The sequence below is a fragment of the Barbus barbus genome (assembly GCF_936440315.1).
Source record: "Barbus barbus genome assembly, chromosome: 34".
Lineage (NCBI taxonomy): Eukaryota > Metazoa > Chordata > Actinopteri > Cypriniformes > Cyprinidae > Barbus > Barbus barbus.
The window spans coordinates 27,553,639-27,580,613 of NC_136762.1; the positions used below are offsets into that span (position 1 = coordinate 27,553,639).

At 38.4% G+C, this 26,975-nt stretch overlaps 1 pseudogene across 1 annotated transcript; it reads left to right on the forward strand.

Annotated features, from left to right (window-relative positions):
• The first annotated feature begins 8,425 nt into the window (after positions 1 to 8,425).
• Positions 8,426 to 18,153, forward strand: LOC306854154 (immunoglobulin superfamily member 10-like; annotated as a pseudogene). The gene is made up of 6 exons: positions 8,426 to 8,625; positions 8,715 to 8,844; positions 10,337 to 10,727; positions 10,898 to 14,670; positions 14,795 to 15,695; positions 17,364 to 18,153. The product of its transcript is annotated as an immunoglobulin superfamily member 10-like (transcript).
• The last annotated feature ends 8,822 nt before the right edge of the window (positions 18,154 to 26,975 follow it).

A 26,975-nucleotide genomic window follows, 5' to 3' on the forward strand; every position in this document is an offset into this window, starting at 1 on the left:
CTTCCTCCGGTTCTGGGCCATATTGCAGTGATATTAAACAATCTAAAACACATGTTTCATTGTTCTAAAAAATGTTCTCTTGCCCAACACTAAATCTTTGTATTAGAGAAGAGTCAGTTGGCCAGACATGCCATTATGACACACTTCTTTGACTAAACCAGGATGGATTTGAGCTTTGATTGGAATAAAACATGTTAAAAATTTTCCTGATCCATGCAGTCTTTAAGAATACTCAGCTGGCTTTCCAAGAAATCGTCTGGTTAACTGACATAAAAATAATTGCTATGCTTTCACATTTGTTGGGCTCTGTATTTGATCTCTCTGATTATGTCTGCTACCACACTGGCATCTGTTTTATTATATTTGATATATAGGCATTTCATGCCATTTACAGGACAGGAATCAGGAAAACGCAGCGTGACAGAGTATTGAAAGACAGGGGAAATGGCATCGTGAAATGATGCAGGCCAGACAAAATCCTGTAATAAGGTGGACTTTGTGAACCTACAACAGTGCTGACATCTTGTTAAGACTGAGGACATTTTAATTGCATGTTAATTTAATTCTTAGGAGAATGTGTGGTCACCCTAGTATGTTGTCTTTGGCATAACTGAAGGTAATGTATTGATGTGTTTTTTATTTATATTGTGCTTTATATAATTCAGATTGCTATGAAGGAGTTTCACACTAATAAACAGGAAAATAATACTTTTTAAAAATTCATAGATTATGAAAGAACTTTTATTTCAGGTCTAAAGAAGACAACAATGTCACTATTCAGCTCAAATCAGAAAGAAAGAAAGATGCAAAAGGGGTTGGAAATGTAAAGAAAAGGGGTTAGCAGAGAGAGCTTACACAATTATATGCACATTTTGTTGTGACCAGAGATGGGCACTCGAGTTAGTGACTCGGACTGGAGCCGCAATCAAGTCACATTTTTATAGACTTCAGACTTGACTCAGACTCGACCTGAAATGACTCCAGACTTGACTTGACTCGAGGAAAAGGACTCGTGAATATTTTAAAAGCATCTCGAGTCTTTTATCCTTAAATACTTATATAACTGATTTAAAAAAGGCGGACCGCATCCGCACCCCGGGCCGCGAGCCGTAACAGCAGCACTATTTTAAGTGAGTAGCGTGTCAAAACAGCTGCGCGGATCACATAATAAGCGTCGTTTATGGCAAATATCTTTCAGCGCTATATACTCTAGTATTTTTATCTAAAGCCAAACGTGCTTTATTCAAGCCCTTTCAGCTCTGAGCGCTTTCTCTCTCTCTCCAGGTGCTTGAAGAGCTGCGGATGACACGGTTATTTTAACAACAACAGAAACAATGCTGCAAATCTAGTTATTTTTCTTACTATCTATTTATCTCTCAATAAAATATGACTCTGACTGTTCAAACCAGATGTCACAAGACGTTTCTGATCTTCATTTAGCATTATTAATCTGTAGGCTAAGAACACTTCAAAAGAATCATGTAATTATAATTGGGAAAATTGTTGTTAGATGGCTTGGATAGAACTTAAACTTTGAAACTGCTGGTTATCTTTCGTTTCTGCTCAAGATGAAAGCGTTTTTGATTATTGTAGACATTTTTAGTAGATAATGCTTACAATAGGCTATGTTTAAATAGTATAGATTTCAGGAGGAAAACCCTGAACAGAAACAGCGTTTTTTGTCACATGTCCTCATATATCTAAATGTAAAAGTACAATACATGTAAAAAAAAATATATTTATATATATATATATATATATATATATATTGTGACGAGTCGGCTGCCTCCCCCCTTATTGTCATCACCACCCCGTCCCATATTCGCTGCCCTTCACCAGGCTCCCGACGGGAGTGGGTGTGTGAGAGAGGAGGAGCGCTGAAACAGCCAGGGCTGGCGGCGTGTGATGAGGCGCACCTGATGTGAATATAGCCTCATCACCGCCGCCGTTTAAATGCCGAGCGCGCCTCTCCTCGGGAGACCGGTCTCTTCCCCGTGCATGCACGCTGGTGTCCTCGTGGGTCCAGGAAGGGAGCGTCGAGTAGGAAGACTGCCGCACCCGTTAGACGGCCGACGGGCCAGGATGCCGGGCCGTCGAGTCCCCCAGAAGCTCCGGGGGCTTAGGAGAAGGACGTCGCCGCTGAAGGAAGCCGCCGCCACTCGCTCCCGGACCCGAGAGGGGAGCGCGTGCGGCCACCGGACTCCGCCCCTTCCCTGGACCCTTCCCTCCTGAACACTGCCCTCCTTCACAAGCCCCGCAGCACTACGAGGACACCAGATCCCTGTTTATTTTGGACACTTTTTCCCCTTGGACACTTTATTTTAATATTTTTGTTTAATAAAAACCTCTCCGAGGCCTGACGCCACGCCCACTGTGTCTGTCGTTTGCTCCTCCCGCCACAATATATATATATATATTTATTTATTTATTTATTTTTGTCTGGACCTTTGCTTGGAAGAAAATACAGAGGCCGCACCTCTTGGAACTTTAATTGAATACCCCTGACTATTATCAAAAAGAAATACTTGATTTGTATGGTTTTGTAATATGTGTGTCACATATTTCCTTATGTGTTATGGTAGATAGGTCTCTTATTATAGAATTTGATTACAGCAAAACTGTTTTAAACATGGGAATGGATTAAAACATAAGTAACAGGCTAGATGTACATTAATCTTAACACCTCTTTAAAAAAAAAAAAAACAAAGCAGATCATAGATCATATATTTTGTCTATAGCCTATAAAACAGCTTCGTAAATAGGACGATTTCAATACATGAGGATTTTGAATGGGATTTTTTTAGCGAGCCATTAAATGACTTGAGACAGACTTCAGACTTGTCTCAGACTCCAAGTTAAAGACTCGTGAACATCTCTGGTTGCGACACACACACACACACACACACACACACACACACATTTGCTTGTAACAAATATGGTAGAACCATCACTTCTACCACAAAAGGCTACTTTATAAATAATCTTCCTGATTTATCTCAATTCCTCAGCATATCCAATAGCTCAGAACAACATGATGATGTAACAGAAACTATGGACTCTCTCTTTTCTAGCACTTTAGATACAGTTGCTCCTTTACACTTAAGGAAGATCAAAGAAAACAGTCTGACTCTGTGGTATAATGAGCACACTCGCACCCTAAAGAGAGCAGCCCGGAAAATGGAGCGCAGCTGGAGGAAAACAAAACTAGAGGTATTTCGTATAGCTTGGTGGGAAAGTACCCTATCCCACAGAAAAGCATTAAAAACTGCTAGATCTGATTACTTTTCATCTCTTCTAGAAAAAAACAAACATAACCCCCGGTATTTATTCAATATAGTGGCTAAATTAACGAAAAATAAAGCATCAACAGGTGTTGGTATTCCCCAAGAGCACAGCAGTAATGACTTTATGAACTACTTTACTTACAAGATCGATACTATCAGAAATAAAATTGTAATCATGCTGCCGTCAGCTACAGTATTGCATCAGATAGATGTACTATAGATCCCCTGAGGAACAATTCCACTCATTCTCTACATTAGGAATTGTATAAACTTGTTAAATCATCTAAACCAACAACATGTACCATCTAAACTACTAAAAGAGCTGCTTCCAGAAGTCATAGATCCTCTTATGGCTATTATTAATTCATCATTGTCATTAGGATATGTCCCCAAAACCTTCAAATTGGCTGTAATTAAGCCTCTCATTAAAAAAAACACAACTTGACCCCAAAGATCTAGTTAATTACAGACCGATCTCAAATCTCCCTTTTCATTCTTTTGAATAGACTAGAACACTTTGTTGGCATTAGTGGAAGTGCCTCAGCATGGATCAAATCGTACTTATCTGACCGCCATCAGTTCGTAGCAGTGAATGAAGAGGTATCATATCGATAACAAGTGCAGTACGGAGTACCTCAAGGCTCAGTACTAGGGCCGCTACTGTTCACGCTTTACATGTTATCCTTGGGAGATATTATCAGGAGACATGGTGTTAGCTTTCACTGTTATGCTGATGATACTCAGCTCTATATTTCTTCGCGGCCCGGTGAAACACACCAAATTGAGAAACTAATGGAATGCATAGTCAATATACAAAACTGGATGACGAGTAACTTCTTACGGCTAAATTCTGAAAAAGGGAAAAAAGTGAAAAAAGTGTTAATTATCAGACCTAAAACCCCCACATGTAATAACCTAGAACACTATCTAACAATTGAAGGCTGCTCTGTCAATTCTTCGTCATCAATTAGGAACCTAGGTGTGCTGTTTGATAGCAATCTTTCATTTGAAAGCCATGTTTCTAGCATCTGTAAAACTGCGTTTTTCCATCTCAAAAACATATCTAAATTGCGACCTATGCTCTCAACGTCAAATGCAGAAATGCTAATTCATGCGTTTATGACCTCAAGGTTAGACTATTGTAATGCTTTATTGGGTTGTTGTTCGGCACGCTTGATCAACAAACTACAGCTGGTCCAAAATGCAGCAGCTAGAGTCCTTACTAGAACCATTCCTGGATGGGACCATATTAGCCCGGTTCTGTCAACACTGCACTGGCTCCCTATCAAACATCGAATAGATTTAAAAATCGTGTTAACTACTTATAAAGCCCTGAATGGCTTAGCTCCTCAGTATTTGAGTGAGCTGTTATCACATTATAGTCCTCCACGTCCACTGCGTTCTCAAAACTGTCCGTTTGATAATACCTAGAATATCAAAATCAACTGCGGGCGGCAGATCCTTTTCATATTTAGCGCCCAAACTCTGGAACAATCTACCTAACACTGTTCGGGAGGCAGACACACTCTGTCAGTTTAAATCTAGATTAAAGACACATCTCTTTAACCTGGCTTACACATAACACACTAATACACTTCTATTATTCAAATCCATTAAAGGATTGTTAGGCTGCATTAATTAGATCAACCGGAACGGGAACACTCCCAATAACACATGATGTACTCGTTACATCGTAAGAAGAATGGTATCTACGCTAATATTTGTCTGTTTCTTTCTTATTCTGTTTCTCAGTCCGTGTCCGGATCAGATGGTGGATCGGTGCCGGGAGATGATGTCTCCCTGATCGTCGGCGGAGGTCGGGACACCTGGATGAGCCCCGGGACATATCCCCAGTGAAGACCTCGACTTAAATACAATAAAACTAAAACTAAAAGAAAAGAAAATAACTAAAATTATAATAAAATACCTAACTACATAATACTGTTATTGTTAGAAATTGCAACAATATAAAATAGAAATAAATACATTTATACATTTAAAATTTTAATTAATTAAAATTAATTAATTAAAATACCAGGGACTGGAGTTGAAAATTAGCTCTAGCTATAAACTCTTTTTGCATAGCATTAGTTACTAACTTGTTTTGTACTATGTTTAATTGCAATGTCCCTGTCAAATAAAAGAGAAATAAAAAAATTAATTAATTTACTGACCCTGGTTTCTCCCAAGGTTTTTTTCTCCATTCTGTCTCAGAGGGAGTTTTGGTTCCTTGCCGCTGTCGCCTCTGGCTGCTCAGTTGGGGACACTTAATTTCTAGTGATTATTGTCAATTTGATTTAACAGACACTATTTCAACTAAACTGATCTAGACAATGACATCTCTGAACTCAATAATGAAATGCCTTTAACTGAAAATTGAGAGTTTAATCTTATTATTATACATTACTGACACACTATCCTCCAGCTTGATACTGTTAAGAGCTTTGACACAATCTGTATAGTTAAAAGCGCTGTATAAATAAAGCTGACTTGACTTGACTTGACTTGACACATGTTTGTTTTGTGAAAAGTGGGGACATCCCATAGGTGTAATGGTTTTTATACTGTACAAACTGTGTGTGCTATTGCCCTACACCACTCCTACACCTAAACTTAGCCCTCACAGGAGACTGTGCATTTTTACTTTTTCAAAAAAAATGGTTTCATGTGGTTATTTGTATAATTTGCTGTATAATACTGTTGTAATGCAGTGAGATTATTGTGTGAAAAGGGAGTCTATAGAAGGAGTCTAATAGCCATTCATCCAGTGTGTTTCCTTGCCTTATTCCGAGGCTCAAGCATCCTCCGGCATCTCTCCCTCTGCAACTGTACTTGACTTTCTCAATAACAAACCACAGTCTATTAGAATCAACAACCACAACTCCTACATCCTTACCTTGAACACTGGTGTACCGCAGGGCTGTGTGCTAAGCCCAATCCTCTACTCCCTCTACACTCTGGACTGCATACCTGTACATGGCTCTAACTTCATAATCAAGTTTTCAGATCACACCACAGTGTTCGTTCTAATGAGAGGTGACAGTAAGGTCACACATACACTCCCATCTACAGTGATGGGGCAGGGGCTTTCCTGCACCCTCAACATCTCCACTCTGATCAAAGAGACAACAGCACCTCTTTCCTTCGGAACATCCTGCTGAACTGCTACCTCTGCACTATTGAAAGTATCTTAGACAAACTGCATCAGAGAGTGGTGTGGGAACTGCACTGTCTCAGAGCAGAAAGCCCACCAGCAGGTGGTGAAAACCGCCCAATACATCACTGGTGTTCAGCTACAATCCATCAGAGACACCTCTCACCCCAGCTATGAACTGTTTACTCTTTCCCCATCTGGGAGACGTTATGGAGTCTTTTCACACCAGTAGACTCAGAAGCAGTTTCTTCCCCTCAACTGTCAGCTTACTGAACGCTGAACACTACATTTAACTCAGGCCACTTAACCTCCACACTGCACATTCTTTTGCACATTTCTACGTCACTGCCACTTGCACTTTTATGGTAACTGGCCATATTACACATCTGAATAGATGCTAAATCCAAAGTTATGTCATGAAACTCATGAAACAACATTACACAATATTGTAATTTTTTGTTTTCATTATCAATTTTGTAGTTTACAATCAGATTGTTCTAAGAATTTTGGTCACTGATGAAAATAGGACAATTAAAACAGAAATATGTGAATTATTAAGAAATATTAAGAATCCCTTTTATCTGGTTTCTTTTAAAAACCAGTATTTTCAGATATTATGTTATGTTTAAGATGCTATATATTTTGAGATGTATTTCAACACTGTGAAAAGAAGGAAGAGGAGTAGAATAAAAAGAAAAAAATCCAATGTCCTGGCAGAAAATTACCAGTGTACCTTTTCTGGAAAAGCACAACACAATGCATGCACTGAAAACAAATATTAAGGTAAGTGGTTGTAATCAATTTATTTGAGCTACATTTATATAAACTAATTTAGTTGATTAACTTTCAACATTTTTTTCAACATTTTGAGTATCATTTTTTCAGTGTGCTTTATTTAAAAAAAAAAAAACTCTGTATGGATAATGCCTTTATATTAACATCGGACCGCGATTTTTATTTTTACGAAGTTTCATTGTTGCGAATACATGACACATTTACACCAGATGCATCTGTTCACGACATCCACACATCACTGCTGTGATATGACAGTTCATCGTTTGACATATCAGTTACAAATCAACACAGACATGGTCCACAAATTCACAATGACTGAAAATGAGAATCCGAAAGTGAAGAAAACTCTCCTTATGATGATGATGTTTTCCTTTTCCTCCGTGTGAACCTCGCGCACTACAGCGCGCACGAGAGTATGCGCGTAACCGGACGCGCGAGGTGGAGGAGGAGGATTCAGAGCATTCTCTCTCAGTTAAACCATCAGCCGACACGCGCTTCTGAATCAGAGACTTCAGCACACTTGATGCTCTACAGAGCAAATCGACGAAGTGAAGGAAACGACTGTTCCTCACCGGAATTCTTTGGATTATTCATTCATCATGTGGATACTCTTTATCTAAATAATTCAACTGTGTATTAGGTAAGCGTGTTAACATTAATAACTGCCATTTTGAACTCTAGAAACATTGCATTTTCTCTATACTATTAATGCATATATATATATTTTATTATACCAGCCTAACACGAGACGTCCCTAATGCTGAATTTCCACGGAGGAAACAATACGTGTCAGTGTTTGTTATACTAAACATTTGTGATGTGCTTATAACAGCCCGATTCTACAAAGTTAATGATATACCAGACGCTGTTCATAATATTTACATATAATCAGTTTTATTTTTTTTAATAGGCTTGATATGAATAATTTATTGTTGAATATATATATATATATATATATATATATATATATATATATATATATATATATATATATATATATATATATATATATTGTTATATATTCCCTCTCTGAAAACGGTAATGTTTGGTCTCAGGAGAATATGTAAAATACATTTGTTATGTAGAACTTTGTTAATGTAGATATGATTAAGAGATTTTTTTTTTCTTACAAAAGCTAATGGCAACTCGAGCTTGTCAAAAAATAGTGAAGAAACAGACCTACTTCTCCAGAATGTGTGGCCCGACAGCAGAGTCTTGTCTGTTGTGGAGATTCATGGTGATACTGTGTGTTTTGGCCAATATAACACACAGATGCAGCGGCTGCCCCAAATCATGCGCATGCTACGCTCCGTCAGAAGTGCACTGCACATTCAGATACCTGAGTGAAATACCCAGGGACATTCAGCCAGCTGTTGAAAGAATTAACCTGGGGTAAAACCTAACAGACACTGTGGAGCTTTCTCTAAACATGTAATTGAAAACAGCTTGTAATTCACAACATTTGCAATTTTGTGTTTCAGGTACAACAGTTTATCAACTCTTAAAGTTAATGACCTCTCTGGACTAAAAAACCTGGAGCTGTTAATGCTGCACAGTAATGCTATTAAGACTGTTGAGGACGGCTCGTTCCATGACCTCACATCTCTGCAGGTACAATACTAAATTAATCTCTTTGGACAATCTTTATTCAGACAATCTGTTCTTTTCAAAATGGGCAGTTCTTGGCCAGAATAAGCTTGAAGGAGGACCAACCTTCACGCTGCATTTAAAAACCTGGTTACATAAAACACTAACTCTGTTAACAGCAAAAAAAATTATCAATGTCATGTTATGTATCTGAGTTTGTTGGCATGTTTATTTTTCTTTATTGTGAAGGGTTAAATGCAGAGCACCAATTCCGAGTATGGGTCACCATTCTTGGCAGTATGTCACTTCACTTCACTTCAGAAGTCTCCAGAAACATTTTGAAATATTTGAAATACAAAAGCAGGATACATTAGAGAGTTTGTATGTTATGTATCTTATACATCAAAATGATGATGATGATGATGATGATGCTGACATAATGATGATGCTCTTGTGGTCATTCGTTCAAGTCCAGTTTTCAATGTAAAAATCGGGCAATCCAATAATTAGTAGAGGAACACAAAGGATAACACAAGGTGTTGAAATGAGCAGCGCCAGTAACACTTTATGATAACTTTCATTAATAAATCATTAACAAACATTATATAAATCCTGACATTCTATAATGCCTATATAACAGATCATTAGTTAATATACAAAATGCAAAAATGCAAAATTTTAGAGATAATGTGCTTGTAAATGTTTACTAATTCACTTACTGAAAAATAATAATTAACAGATCATTAGTTAACATAAATTAAAATGCTTATTAAAATGTTATTAAACTATCATTTCAAATATGCACTTTATAAAAAATATACAAATGATGTTAACAGATGTTATTGTCACGAACTCAGTCTCTGTGGCTCCCTCCGATCACCACCAGAGGGAACCCTCACCTGAGTATTAACTCTGTCATTCGGACTTCATTTCCCATCACACCCCGTACCTGAGACTGATTACCTGCACAGGTGTTCCCCATTGACTGGTCTATTTAATCTGCTCCACCCTTGCTCTCATTGCGAAGTCTTGCTCTTGCCATGCAGACATTTCTGAGCGTTTATCACATGTTTGATTTCCTGTTGCCGACCTGGACTGTTTACCCGATTATGAAAGAACTCTGCCTGCCTAATCTGAGTCTGCTCCTTCCTTGCTAATATTTAAATCAGCACCCCACACTGAGTAATATTTTAATAATGTACAAATTTCACAGTGAGTCATACCAGAGGAATAGCAAGCCATGGCATTTTGAGTAGATTGCAGAAACAATTAATTTAAAATATAAAGTGTAGACAAACTGATTCAAATTATTGTGACAATATATATGATATCACAATAGACTCTGGACGTTGTGTAGGAGTCAACCCTTGATTTTGAAACCGGTACATGCCATGCTGGAACTGCCCCCTGACCCTGTATTTAGTCTGAAGCAAGTCTGAAATGAGAGTCCATTTAAATATTAGAGACAGGCACTTTATTGTCATGTCTTAACACTATATTTTTGATCTAATTCTATGTTCTGAAAATGAGTTATAACAGAGTTGAGAAACTAAACAAGGACACATTTAGAGGCCTGGACAATCGTGTACGTCTTCATATGGACCATAATCACATTACCTTCATCCACCCAGAGAGTTTTTATGGATTAAAAATGCTGCAGTTGATCACCCTTGAGGGGAACCTACTCCAACAGCTTCATCCAGACACTTTTATATCACTGCAGTTCAGCCAGATTTTAAAATGCTCATCTCTCAAGACTATTTACTTGTCAGACAATGCTTTAACCACATTGCCTGCAACTATATTTTCTGGCTGCAACAAGATAGAGAATCTCTTCCTTAGTGGAAACCCCTGGTCATGCGATTGTCGGATGGGTTGGCTTGAACAATGGCTAGAAAAACACCCTGGTGAGATTCTGGTCTACATTTAACAAATGTTCCATTAAAAATAGCATACAAAATGTTTTGTTAATATAGCAAGACAAAAACAAGTGCACAAGGAACGGTCTAGTAAGTAAAATTGCTTTTATTTACATGTATACATCAACATATAATGAGACTTAATTTTGCATTTACAGGTGTTCTAAAATGCAAAAGAGACAGGAAGTTTCTCAAAGAACAGTGTCCCATTTGTGAATTCCCAATTACCTTGAGAGGCAGCAGCATTGTGCATTTGCAAAGGGATAGCTACACATGCAGCAGACCTTCGATTCATCCTCACTTGAAACAGAGCAATTTTACTTTGGATGATGGTGGCTATACCTCAGTCTATCCTAAAGATTTTGTTGCACCCATTGGCATGTTGGAAATTAACATCACAGATCAATTCCTCAACGGCGCCTGGATAGCATGTGTTGTGCAGCGACCTATGGGAATGGACAACTTTACTGCAAACTTTGGACCTGATGGAAAAGATTTAACTGGCCTTAGTGTGATCATTTCTACGTCGCTGGTCTGCAACATTGATTATGATAATATACATCAGATTTGGAATATTTTGGCTATGTATAGCGAGTCCCCAATGAGACTTGAGCGAGAAGTACTACTTTCTCTGCAACCAGATACAGTTTACACATACAAGCAAGTAGCATCAACGGAAGATGATATTTTTACAGAAATTAAAGCACAAATTAAAGCCAATCATGAATGGTTAATGCAAAGTACAGTCCTACTACAGCTGGACCGCATCACAACAACATTTCCGAACCTTACTATCAAGTATTTATCCAGTGTTCAAATAGATGTTGACAGCAGCAAGGATAGAGGAGACCAGTACGGCTGGGCAATGATTAGAAAGGACAATAAGACCAAGACTGAACACTCAGTCCTTGCTGGTGGAGTGATTGAATTGAACTGCCAGACCTTTGGGGATCCTAAACCCATTATAGAGTGGATTCTACCATATGGAAGTAAGTTACGTGCACCATACAACAGCGAGGATCAAAGGATTGTCGTAGCTTATGATGGAAGGCTTACTTTAAAATATGTTGAAATCTCAGACACAGGTGTCTATCATTGCATTACAACTAACTACCTGGATGCGGATGTTCTTGCATTCAGGGTCACTGTGCTTCCCCGGAATATTGAAGAAGAAGAGATTAATGGGATCCAAATCTCTCATACCCTTGGTCAGAACCTGTATCTTGATTGTACATCGGCCAGTAGTCCAGAGGCTTCTGTTCAGTGGATACTTCCTGACCACACAATTTTAGACAAGTCCTATGGCAACAGAAAGCTCTACAGAAATGGCACTTTGGTAATACATGGACTTACATCCAGAGACAAAGGATTTTACAGATGCTTAGTTGGGAATTTTCTGGGAGCAGATTTGCTAGCTTCTCACGTAACTGTTCATGGTGATTTGTCAAATAGCACAGAGCCAAAGGAATTTGGCGATCACGTTGTACAAATTATAGATGATAGCCAGAAACTTGGAAGTAGGGATCTCTCTTACAGGGTTAGTGAGGAGTCAAGAAGCATTACCTCAGGCAGACCATTCTCTTGGCTACAGTCCAGATTTCATAAAGTTCCCACTGGCAGAAGAGGAAATAGAAGGAACTTTGGAAGAGCTTTTAATAAAAAGAACCAGAAAGAAGATCCCACTTTCACCGATAAGTCTCAAATAAACAGAGGAAATGTAAAGACAGTAAGTTTAGAGGTGTCTAAAACACTCTCTGATGACAATGATGCAACCTCAGGGGATGGTATATCTGAAGATGAATTTATTGTAATGACAACTACTCAAACATTTGAGCATAGTACCATTAAAATAACAGATATTAAAATCCCAGAGACTTATAAAACTGGCAACAGTGCTTTCATTGAAGTAAAACATGATAGCACTAGTAACATTTTAAAAGCAAATGAGAAAACACATTTGGTTACAACAACATCACACTCTCATACTCAGACACCTGCTACCCCAATAATGGCCACTTATATATTGAGTAATTATGGGACCCAAAACGAAGAGACAACCCAAAATACAACCAAGTCAGATTACATATTAAGTCATAGTGTTGGAAAACCCCACATATATGAGAAAGCAACAAACAGACCTTCAGAAGCTGCAGAGCTTCTCTTCTCTGGGGATTCAGAATATGTTACTACTGGAACAACACCAATTTACAACTCCCAGGGCCCAAATGTCACCTATTTGGAACCTAAGAGTCAGGCCATATTCACAGTTGTCACCACAACCAAGGAAGACCAAGAAAAGATCACATTTCAGACCACCCAAAGAATCCAGTCAGAGCTCCTTCCTGGGTCCACTATTATCTCTAAACACCAAATCCAAATTGTTCCCTCCAAAACGATGCGATTGGGAAAGAAGCGTAACTTTCATGGCAGACGCAGGATCATTCGGCCCAGCAAAATTACAGACAAACAGTCTTTACTCAATAAATTCAAATACCTTTCTACAAACAAGGAAGACAATCTCACATTTTCACATACTGTGGACAAAATCACAGATTGTGGTGATGGGAAAAGAGTTACACCTGGAGTGTCTACAGATAAATGCAAAACATCAGTCGATCAAAGCTTGGTCAACCATACAACTGAGTATCACATGTCAACTTCCTCTTTGAGAGTGACAGAAAAACCTGTCATGGCAACTCGTTTGTCAGGCTCTGAAAAGACTTACGCTGTCACTGATTCACAAATGTCTGCTACTATTGTGCCCACCGTTTCTGAGGATTCAAGTGATTATAAAAAACTATTTAATTCAGTAGAGAAAGAACTAACTTTTACAACCACATCTACAATGACAATGTCTTCTAAAATCACACAGGAGAAGATTCAGTAGACAGTTTGGAATCAAGGGGGGAATGATAGAAACCCTCAGCAAGCATCAAAACTCATTTACGCTGTCCACTGATGAGGAACAGAGGACCTCAGCATCCACAGCAGAACCTTACAAGGCAACAACAACAGTACCTACTACAGAACTAAAGTGTACACATATGATTGTGTCTCCTCCAATGACAAGAGACAATGGCAATACTCCAGAGACATCATTTGAAGACTCATCAGGTTCTTCCTCCTTTATAGAAACTAATTTCTCAGACAATGCCATGACACCATACAACAGCTGAGTTTGTCAGCTTTCCAGTCTTCCATGAGCTGTCCACAACCACAGAGCCAATGGCAGTTTCTCAAACTCTAGCAGCCCCACCAACGATGGGAACTGAATTAAAGAAAGATACTGTTCGGAACAAGTTCTCAGGTTCTCAAACTGGATTGTGGGGAAAGCAAAAGCCTGGTTATCACAGACGAGGCTCCAGAAGGAGAAGGCCCATTAAAAAAACAACCACAAAATCCTCAATTATCACAGTGAATAAAATTGCTGACACACCTGCCACCACCAAATCCACAACTATAGCTTCACAAACTAAGCACAGTGGTGCAATATTAAGGCCTTTGCATACACTCCTTGAAGAAACAGAGAGGTCTCCATCACCTGATGGTACTGGTTCTGGTGAGGAATGGAGGGACTCTAATATGTCTTCTGCCACCAGTTTCCCAGAGGTCATTACCTTGACCACTAAACCCACTACAGCCTCTGATAAACCTCAAAGTAGAGCAGTTACCTCAGACACAATGACTAGTTCAACTTCATTTACATTCACTCCATTTCCATATGGTAGTAGTACTGTCAATCTGAATACATTCGACCACTCTACAAGGTATGGCATCTCATCTTTAAGGGATATTACCTTCAAGCCAAGGATTAATGGTGGAAAAGCTGCAAGTTTTACTGTTCTCTCAAACTCAGATGCTTTCCTCCCCTGCGAGGCCAATGGCAACCCTGAGCCTATCATCAGCTGGAACCGATTCTCACCTACTACAGGTACAAAAGTTAAACCACAAAGCTTACGAACATTTTTAAGAATTGTATTGTTATCAATTGTTATTTTCATATTTATTTTACATTCTGGTACACTGATAATGTTTTGTCTCCTTTATATCATCAGGTAATATGTTGGCCATTAAAGGTAAAATGGATAAATTTGAGGTTCTGAAGAATGGAACATTGTTTATCCAAAAGGCAAACATCAAAGACCAAGGACAGTACATATGTTTTGCCCAAAATGAGTATGGCTCTGACAAACTTGTGGTTACATTGTCAGTTGTGTCCTATCCCACCCGGATACTGGAGAAAAAGATGAGAGATATCAAGGTTCTTGCTGGGAAAACCGTGCACTTGGAATGCAGGACAGAGGGAAGACCAGTGCCAATTGTGTCATGGATTCTGCCTAATCACACCGAAGTTAAAGGTTCGATCACTGAGCTTGACAGAGTAAAAGTAACTATGATGGGGACACTAACCATTCAAGAGGTGTCCGTTTTAGATCGTGGACATTATAAGTGTATTGCAAGTAATCCAGCTGGTACTGACACAGCCACTGTTCGTCTACAGGTGGTAGCAGCACCACCTGCTATACTGGAAGAAAAATGGCAGCTGGTGAGGGCTGATATTGGTCAGAATCTCTTTTTGGCATGTAGCACTTATGGTGACCCGCGACCCACAACACACTGGGTCTTACATGATGGCACAATAGTACAACCTCTATCTTACTCACACACTAAAGTTTCTGTTTTTGGAAATGGTACACTTTACCTGAGGGATGTACAAATAACTGAAAGTGGAAAATATGAGTGTATTGCAACAAGCTCTAAAGGATCAGAACGGCGTGTTGTTACTCTGTCTGTGAAGAGGACAGAAACTGCCCCTCAGATCACTGTCACATCACAACAAAGAACTGATGTGATATATGGTGGCCGCCTTCATTTGAACTGCTCTGCAGTTGGGGACCCAAAACCTCAGATTATTTGGAGGCTTCCTTCCAAGGCTCTTGTGGACCAGTCACACAGGTGCGCTATTACAAATGACAGTGTTTTTGTTTGATTTTACAAACTTAAACCTGAAGTGTGCAATGTTTTAAAGTCAAAATACTTTCCCCTAACTCTGAATGAACTAGAGATTGCCAACACCTTTTGAGTTTTGTAGTCATTTGTGAATACTGAACAAGGATTTTCAAAATTTGTAAAAGTCTTGTTGATGAGACGTTTTAGAACTGAACATAACTAATTCAAAATAATAAGAATTACAATTTTATATACACTCACCTAAAGGATTATTAGGAACACCTGTTCAATTTCTCATTAATGCAATTATCTAATCAACCAATCACATCTTCAATGCATTTAGGGGTGTGGTCCTGGTCAAGACAATCTCCTGAACTCCAAACTGAATGTCAGAATGGGAAAGAAAGGTGATTTAAGCAATTTTGAGCGTGGCATGGTTGTTGGTGCCAGACGGGCCGGTCTGAGTATTTCACAATCTGCTCAGTTACTGGGATTTTCACGCACAACCATTTCTAGGGTTTACAAAGAATGGTGTGAAAAGGGAAAAACATCCAGTATGCGGCAGTCCTGTGGGCGAAAATGCCTTGTTGATGCTAGAGGTCAGAGGAGAATGGGCCGACTGATTCAAGCTGATAGAAGAGCAACTTTGACTGAAATAACCACTCGTTACAACCGAGGTATGCAGCAAAGCATTTGTGAAGCCACAACACGCACAACCTTGAGGCGGATGGGCTACAACAGCAGAAGACCCCACCGGGTACCACTCATCTCCACTACAAATAGGAAAAAGAGGCTACAATTTGCACAATCTCACCAAAATTGGACAGTTGAAGACTGGAAAAATGTTGCCTGGTCTGATGAGTCTCGATTTCTGTTGAGACATTCAGATGGTAGAGTCAGAATTTGGCGTAAACAGAATGAGAACATGGATCCATCATGCCTTGTTACCACTGTGCAGGCTGGTGGTGGTGGTGTAATTGTGTGGGGGATGTTTTCTTGGCACACTTTAGGCCCCTTAGTGCCAATTGGGCATCGTTTAAATGCCACGGCCTTACCTGAGCATTGTTTCTGACCATGGCCATCCCTTTATGACCACCATGTACCCATCCTCTGATGGCTACTTCCAGCAGGATAATGCACCATGTCACAAAGCTCGAATCATTTCAAATTGGTTTCTTGAACATGACAATGAGTTCACTGTACTCAAATGGCCCCCACAGTCACCAGATCTCAACCCAATAGAGCATCTTTGGGATGTGGTGGAACGGGAGCTTCGTGCCCTGGATGTGCATCCCACAAATCTCCATCAACTGCAAGATGCTATCCTATCAATATGGGCCAACATTTCTAAAGAATGCTTTCAGCACCTTGTTGAATCAATGCCATGTAGAATTAAGGCAGTTCTGAAGGCGAAAGGGGGTCAAACACAGTATTAGTATGGTGTTCCTAATAATCCTTTAGGTGAGTGTTGAGTGTGATATTTTATGTTTTTTTTTAAATTTCCCTGGTTTTATTTTCCCCCTAATCGATTTAAGCCTGAAATGAACACTGAGTGAATCTCAATTAGGGCAGAAGCATTAAACATGAGCAGATAAATGCATATCCTACATTTAGTTTGTAAACATGCATTCATTTTACCACTTATTGTTAAAAATGTCTAATTTCTCATTTCAGAATGGGCAGCCGTATCAAAGTCCTGGAAAATGGTACCCTCATCATTGAATCAGTCAATGAAAAAGACACCGGGGACTTCCTCTGTGTTGCACGCAACAAAGTTGGGGATGATGTACAGCTTTTAAGGGTGTCAGTGTCTATGAAGCCAGCTCGGATTGAACCAGATGTCTTTAGCAGGAAGCAAGTGCCTTATGGCAATGACCTAAAAGTGGACTGTGTGGCTGCTGGTGTCCCCATGCCAGAGATATCTTGGGGACTTCCTGATGGTACCTTGGTGAATGGCGCCCTGCAAGCAGATGGAACAGAAGGTGATCAGTTCAAACGGTACACTTTGTTTAATAATGGAACTCTGTACCTGAATAAAGTGGGTTCTGATGAGGAAGGTGATTACACCTGTTATGCTGAAAACAAACTGGGTACGGACAAGATGCATGTCCATATAAGTGTGGTAACTGCAGTGCCTCGCATTCAGCGCCCAAATCTCTCCCATGCTAAAGTGAAGCCAAGTGGAAACGTTCGCTTTGACTGTAAGGCTATAGGTGAGCCCAAGCCAAAGGTCTTTTGGATGCTTCCGTCCAAAGACATGATTGCTGCATCTAATGAGCGTTACTTAGTGCATGCTAACGGTTCCCTTGATATACGAAATGTAAAATTAGCTGATGCTGGGGAGTATGTCTGCATGGCTCGTAATGCTGCAGGTGAGGAGAATAAAGTATATAAACTAGACATTGATGGAAACCCACCCATCATCAATGGCTTCAATCAAAATAGAACATATTTGAGAAAATGACTTGCTTCTGTTCACCGCTGAAGACTTTTATTTATAATGGGACCTCAACATGCAATGTTACAATTATCCTTTTGAAAAGAGTCCTGGGGTCAAACAACCAGGCTTGTCACAGACAAATGCTTATGATGGCCCTCTTGGGTTAGCTTCAACAGCTTTCCTTTGACTATATATTTATATCTGTCTCTGAAGCTTATTTTCTTCTGCCAAGTATTATACTGAGTCGAAAAATAATGAATGTGTTTTCGTCTCTTGCTTGTAGGGTTTAAACATTTATAAAGATTGGGTTCTCACAGAAAGGTTCAGTTATGTAAAACAGATGCATGCACGCACACAGACACACACTCACTCACTCACTCACTCACTCACTCACTCACACACACACACACACACACACACACACACACACACACACACTCACTCACTCACACACACACACACACACTTAGGAGGAGAATGATTCCAAGAGCGGGAAGGAGGCCCAAAACTTAAACTAAAGGCTCTCCAGGTTTTCCTTTCACCAAGTAACATTCCATGGCTTTTCGACCTTTGCTTGGATCAACACCTTTCACCACCACCCCTGGAATTTCACGATAGGATTTGAGAATCCACACCTCTGATCTTCAGACACAAGGGACAGATTCATCTTTTACTCAGTACCTCATTCTGCCTGCATTCGTGAAGCCTAGGATCTTATATGCCTTTTGGAGTGAACATGGAGTGAAGAAACATGAAGATGTTGAACTATAAGCTTAAATTCTAATTTTGTTTGTGCAATTAATTTATATCTTACATCCATTAGGGAGACAGGTCACTTTAATCTCCATGTGTGAAAAGGCAATAGTTTTGAATCAATTGCTTTCAAGCATATATACATGCATTTTCATTTCAAGCCAAGTACATGTACTGAATAATTATGTATGTAGAGTACAAACTGCTTGAGTCTATTTAGTAACATTTAGGAAAATAGATGCATTTGAGCTAGTTATGCTGACTGAATGTATAATCTATGTGCCATTCCTATCAGGAATTAAACCTGGAAGTTCAGTGGTTTAAGCCATAATAGGTGTTATATATTTAAAATATCCACACTTAATGAGATGAGAACTAAATTTTCAGTCTTGTCAACACCCAAATCTTGATAACTTCAAACCATACCCCAAAACCATAATTAAAAGTGAGTCACAAAGCATGTGTCCATGACAGACTTTATTGATGGCGTGACCTTTCACCCTTAGAGCCACAGTGGGTAGCTCGGGGTTTATGGTTGGACTAAAAGTGTTGAGGTGTGCGTTTATTGTCTGTCATGGGAACTGGAGACTTGACTTTCAAACTGTCTGAGAAAATGGAAATTCAGACAGTATAACACTGGATGATTTCTACCATTGGCCTGTGAATGGGTGTACAGTAGGTCACCAGCAGATGGCATCAGATGATGAATAGCCTGTGGCCACAGTATGTGTTTACAGTAGTTGGAGGTCAAGTTGTAACTCCGTCTATCAGGCAGATGTTAACCACCCCACATACGCATACCAGGTTACTCGTGGGTCTTGACTAGATGTGCTCTGTGCTGGTCATTTGACCACTGAAGCTTCTCAAAGAAGGAGAGTCACTAAGGTCACAGAGTGTATTTGGTGATGGCAATATGTGAAAGTCTCTGTGTTTGTGTGTCAGTAATACATTTTGTGGAACCATACACTGTATGAACTTGCACATACCAAAATAACAACAGCAGTGGAACTAAATAGAATTTTCCATTTTTCAATTAAACCATCACTTATTTATATTTTATTAGACGTAAAATAGCAGCTTTAAAACATCTTGCATTCAGCGATCTTCCTCAGTGACCATATGTGATGGTTTTCTGTGGTTCACCCACATTTTCAGTGTTCAAATTTCCCAGTTTTTTAAATTTTTAATTTTTTTTTTTAAATGGTATAAAGTGAAATAATAGTTAGTTACAAAAAAAAAGACTAAGCTTTAATATAGCAGCTTTAAGTCATGTTATCATTTGTCTTCCTCTACTAATTACTTTCTCATGCTAGTTTTGCCATTGAAAACAGGCCAGCGTGAACAACCAAGTGTTACCATCTTGTCATCATTATCCTCAAAATGTAAAACAATAACACTAATGCATTCAACCTTCTAACCTCAAACACATCTTGTCACAATGCACACAGCAGGAACGAGGAATACGGAAACAAGGAAATAACTTAAATAAACAGTCTTTAATCCATACCAACAGGAACAATACAATGCAGGGCTGAGACGCACAGGGAATGTAACGAGTAGACCGGACGAAGGAGACCTGAACAGGCAGGAACTAATGTACATGGGGATAATTACAAACACAGGTGCATGGAATAAAGAATTAACTAAACAAGGAACAATCAATTACATTAATAAGAAAAGGAACATGACCAAATAAGGAAACAGGAAAAGAAACGGGCAAAACAAAACCAAAACCGACCATAAGCGTGACACATCTAGTTGCACACCCAAATGATATGTTAACATTGGAAGTTAGAAAAAAGAAAAGAAAAAAAAGACAAAGTGTTTACAGGGAGTTTACTCATGTAATGGACTGTGAAGGACACTTTTGGGAATGCTGATGTGTAAATCAATATTGACCAAATTATTATTTTCCAATAACACAGAAATCTACATTTAGACAAATGAAAATGATACTAATACAATAAACTATTAATGTATAAAGTAGTTACAATTATTATGCTTTTAGCAAATATTAAGTTGATATGTAGTTGCAAGTTACTTATAGTTAGACAGAATGTCTAATGTGGACTATCAAAATAAAGTTTTAACAAAATTGTTCTCTAGACCCCTATGTTTTGTGTATTTTCCTGATGAATGGCTTAGTAAACTTCTAAGAAGCAAAGTGAAGCAGCTTAATTGATGTTATCAAATTCTCATTTGTGGAGAAACACCAACAGTGGATATGTTCTTCTTTATCTGACTCATCGATTTCAGGTCTTGGAGTCTCTGCTAAAGGGCTAATGAGTTGAATCAGGTGTGTTTGATTAGGTCAAGTTCAGAAATGTGACCCTGGAGCACAAAACCAGTCTTAAGTCGCTGGGGTATATTTGTAGCAATAGCCAAAAATACATAGTATGGGTCAAAATTATACATTTTTCTTTTATGCCAAAAATCATTAGGACCTTAAGTAAAGGTCATGTTCCATGAAGATATTTTGTAAATTTCCTGCCGTAAATATATTAAAACTTAATTTTTGATGAGTAATATGCATTGCTAAGAACTTCATTTGAACAACTTTAAAGGCAATTTTCTCAATATTTAGATTTTTTTGCTCCCTCAGATTCCAGATTTTCAAATAGTTGTATCTCAGAAAAATATTGTCCTAACAAACCATACATCAATGGAAAGATTATTTATTCAGCTTTCAGATGATGTATAAATGTAAATTTCGAAAAACTGACACTTAAGATTGGTTTTGTGGTCCAGGCTCACGAATGTGTGCTGCTGGTGTTCTGCCAGGAATGAGGAGCATTGTAACTGACAGCAGTCGATGTACATGCTCTGAATTTATTGTACTGTCACTATGATCAGCACAGCTGTACCTCGGTACATACTGCATGTCTGAAGTTGATGTCGTGGCACAAAGAGAGGTTGTCGCTCGTCTGGATCTCAGTTGGTGCAATTAGAAAGGCTCAAAACAGCAGAGTTTCAAATGTGAAAGAAAAGACTTTATTATAACAAAACAACAAAGCCGAGAACGCAGCCGCCACATCAACTGCCTCTGAGTTCTCAAGTGTTGGTACATCACCTTATATAGCTTTCTCTTATCTATGTCAGAACCTTCTATTTTTTTATTTGCTATACCTGGTCGGTTTGCCACCATTATCTCATAGCCCACTTTGTTTATTATCTAATTGTGGAATATGGCTGCCGTTGCTCTTTTTTAAAAAACATGCATAACCTTTATTATCTTGAGGTGACTCAACTGTCAACGGTCTTAGTTTTACATATTCTTCAAATATGGTATGGAAATTTCCAACTAGCTCTCCCTCTGAGTGCATCTCATATGAACTCACTGCACATAGACAGGCATTCATTCTCAGGCTATTTTAACACAGTATTTAGTATATTGATTGCTTCCATGATTTACATTTTCTTGTTAGTATAACCTATATTCTACTATATTCTACGGCAAAATTATACAATATTGACAGATAGCCTGAGCAAGCATATGTATAATGGATTTCAGCCAGAATGAGATTCTGTGGGTTATATTTATGCTGAATTGGAAACATTTATTTTGACCCCTACCTTCCTTACCTTCTGTTGCTACAATTACTGAAGAACAATCTCTGTCCAACACTCCAGACTGTGTTGAGCAAAGACAAGGGTCTATGGAAAAATAAATCTGCTCATAGAGCGAGCTGCCAACATTTTTGCAGAAGTAGTAATCCAACACTGAACAAACACAGACCTGACTACTCATTCAGGTTTCTATGTGCCTTTACTAGTCTGACTGTCTGCCAGAGAAAATGTGCTCTGAAGGGTCATGTTACGAGACACTGAGTATGCATTAACCTGTAAGAGGCTTTGTCTTTTTACAAATTCTATGCAACTTTTCCATGCATTGTTTTCACAGTCTATCTGAATTATCTTGTGCGTGAACAGGTCACTCATTCAGTGCTTTCATAGCTCAGCTTTGTCTATTTAAAGAAAGATGAAACTTCCTCCTCAGGGCTGTTGAAAGAGACAAATGTTTCCTTTCCTTTCTGTACAAACTTCCAGTATTTCAGCAGTTTGTCTGGCAGGAGCAGGTTATGATAGACATGAAGCTGTGGAAATCTTTAAATTCTCATTTAAAAATAGGAGAAAAAGGCTTAATATCAATAAGGTTTGTTTATGGACAGTGACATTAACATGAACTCTGAGGCCTAGTCGGTCGACAGAGAAATAGGGAAGGGATAGAAAACTGCCATCTGTGTTTATTTTAATTATGAATGAAAGATGTAGAATGCACTGCATGTTAGCACAAGAATTCATGTAACTGCAGAAATTAAAAACGCTTTAATGGAAACCAACTGACTGTCATCATGCCAAAATTGAAGAGAATCTTCAATAAATAAACATTTTGATGCACGTGTTGATTGTAGAGGATGATGTAAGTGTTATCATAATATCATAATAAGTGTTGTAAGTGTTGCGTAATATCATTGCGCCTGCTGCACCCATGGTATGGCAGCAAAGTTCCTTGATTATTATGCAGGAATGAGAGTACAGTTCGTAGCCATATCAGCCTAGAAAATTGCCAAAAAAAATTTTTGCGTCGGCCTTAGTTAGGGGTGGGCGATATGGGAAAAATATCATATCACAATTTTTTTTATAAATATCACGATTCACGATTTTATCACGATTCTTTGTCATGTTAGTTTTACTATTTTGGTTTTACAAGTTGTCTGAGCATTACAGCCAAACTAGAAACACAAAGCCTTTCAAGGTAACAAAAAGAAAAGACATTTTGTAAAATCAAGTTATCAAGCAGTTATTTAGGCCAAAGTGGGCGAAGATAAAAATCTTTGTCATTATTTTATCTTTCTTATTAAAAAATAAGAACAAAGATACACATTACAAAAACACATAATATACAAATAAAACAAACAGTGCTTTATTTCCAGGTACAATAGGTGTATTTAGCAGAGCATTCAATGAAATTATATGAACAAATATAAAAATAAAACACTAGATAGACTGATTCCCAAAGCAACTGTATTAAAGTTTTTCTGTCAAGAATAGTGAGTGATTTGTCTCTTTGCGTTTTGTTATTTTGTTAACGTTAAATGATAGAAGGGATAGAAGTATCGCTTTTTATTTTAGTTTTTTCATTTATATGTTTATTATTGAAATGTTGTTATATGCATGTGTCAATTTTATTTAATTTCTTTATTTTCTTAAATATGTGTGTATATAGTATTTATAGAGTTGTAACTTTTAGTTTTAGTTACTTTTTCTTATTTGTAAGTCGCTTTGGACAAAAGTGTCTGCTAAATGACAAAAGTAAAAGTAAGTAAAGTAAGTGTTAAGCAAGAAATACTCACACTAGTGTGTACATGCAATAAAGCTGTAATTACACTAACTTGATTTTCACTAACAAAATTGCAAGATTTTGGAAAGAATCAACATTGTTTCATTGTAGCTTCATAATACAGATCTGTGACAGTGACTTAAGTTTAAATATAAACTGCCCACATGTGGGTTGGTAAAACTGTTTAAGGAAGTCTGACAAACATTAGGGTTTCCTAGCAGAATCAGACTGTTTTGTCAACAGTTTAATGATTTGGCTAGTTTTGTTTTTATTACATTAAGATGTAAGAGAGAGTGTTAAGAGCATATGTGAACAATTATTAATCCTTATAAAGTAAATTAACCTTTTGTTTTCATTGGTTTTCAGTAATGCATACAATCTAATCACTATATATCGGCGTGCAATTGTGAATTGCACCTGTAACAAAAATGATAAATCAAAATAATTACTGATGCGACTTGGTAGTGTAAAGATATACACAAACTCAGCAGTTTGAATAATGATGAATAATGACAACAGTCCAAGTCAGCCATACCAAACATGCCACACAGTGTGTGTGTGTGTGTGTTTGTGTGTACCTAACTAATCACATTTTGGGGACAAACTTGTACCCAGAAGTGATCTAAACCTGTAAAAGTCTCCCAAATCCTCCTTTCCTACTCTTCAGTCTCTTCCTGCTCATTGGTGTTGCTCACTGTGAGATGTGTGCTCATGCTCCTGCTCCACTACTCCAAGTTCTTTTGATTGTTATAGCATTTATATAATAAAAGCCTTCCACAAAATGTATTAAATAATGCTTGAACGATACCATATAGTTAGAAGAAGGGAAGAGCATTATTTAAATGATTTGAAATTCAGAATACACATTTGGACAAAGACAGAAAAATACATGACCTAATTATGTATGTATGTATGTAAACAGAATAATTAATAATGCTTAATGCTAATCACCTGAGATCCTGAATATTTAGTCATTATCCTGCATTTTATGGTTGTGACAGTGCATTAATGTAGCAATTATGTCACAAGAAATATTGCATGAATAAAAACTATTCCGTGATCCAGTAGCTGTGATAATAGTAATCATGTATGAATTTATAGGAAATTGCGTACTCATAAAAGAATTACAGTTTTGGCATTTCACTTTGCTGTTCTGCAAATATAGAAGTGCTATCCTGTGTTACTATTCATTTACTTATTTATTTATTTATTTATTTATTTTTTTTCCTTTTCTGTTGAAGCAAATAGCATCTTTAAATCAAACCACATTTGCACTGGTCCATTAACATTGTCGGGTGTACACAGAGCAAGTCAAGTCAGATCAAGTCATGTCACCTTTATTTATATAGCGCTTTTAACAATGTAAATTGTGTCAAAGCAACTGCACAATATCAAAAAAGGAAAATAGGGTGTCAATAATGTCAAATATGTGGGTAGATAGTATTTATAGAGTTGTAACTTTTTAGTTTTAGTTACTTTTTCTTATTTGTAAGTCGCTTTGGACAAAAGTGTCTGCTAAATGACAAAAGTAAAAGTAAAAAGTAAAAGTAAAATGAAAAGATAAAAAAAAAGATTTTCAGTTAAAGGCATTTCATTATTGAATTCAGTGATGTCATCATCCAGCTCAGTTCAGTTTAAATAGTGTCTTTGCAATCAGGTCAACGATATCGCTGCAAATGAAGTGTCCCCAACTAAGCAAGCCAGAGGCGACAGCGGCAAGGAACCAAAACTCCCGTCGGTGACAGAATGGAGAAGAAACCTTGGGAGAAACCAGGCTCAGTCGGGGGTCCAGTTCTCCTCTGGCCAAACAAACCAGCAGTTCAGTTCCAACTGCAGCAAAGTTAGATTGTAAGGGCTCAACTGGTTCCAGTGGTCTTTCCCGATGGCTGTCTAAGTGGCGGGGTCCTCACTGGGGATCTGTCTCTGGCGCTCATCTCGGTGTCCTGGTCTCCACTGACGTTCAGGGCTGTGGAGGTCGTCTCTGGGTGCTGATCCACCATCTGATCTGGATACGGACTGGATCTGGTGACTGCAGTGACCATCTGGGCTGAATACAGACCGTATCTGGTGGCTACGGTGACTGGGGATATGTCCCGGGGCTCATCCAGGTGTCCGGCCTCCACTGACGATCAGGGCCACGTACATCATCTCCTGGCACCGATCCACCATCTGATCCGGACACGGACTGAGAAACAGAATAGAAACAGACAAATATTAGCGTAGATGCCATTCTTCTTATGATGTAACGAGTACATAATGGTTTAATGAGGAGTGTTCCCGGTTCCGGTTGATCTAATTAATGCAGCCTAACAATCTTTAACGGATTTGAATAATATAAGTGTATTAGTGTATTATGTGTAAGCCAGGTTAAAAAAATGTGTATTTAATCTAGATTTAAACTGACAGAGTGTGTCTGCCTCCTGAACAGTGTTAGGTAGATTGTTCCAGAGTTTGGGCGCTAAATAGGAAAAGGATCTGCCGCCCGCAGTCGATTTTGATATTCTAGGTATGATCAAATGGCCAGAGTTTTGAGAACGCAGCAGACGTGGAGGACTATAATGTGATAAGAGCTTGCTCAAGTACTGAGGAGCTAAGCCATTCAGGGCTTTATAAGTAATTAACAAGATTTTAAAATCTATACGATGTTTGATAGGGAGCCAGTGCAGTGTTGACAGAACCGGGCTAATATGGTCGTACTTCCTGGTTCTAGTAAGGACTCTAGCTGCTGCATTTTGGACCAACTGTAATTTGT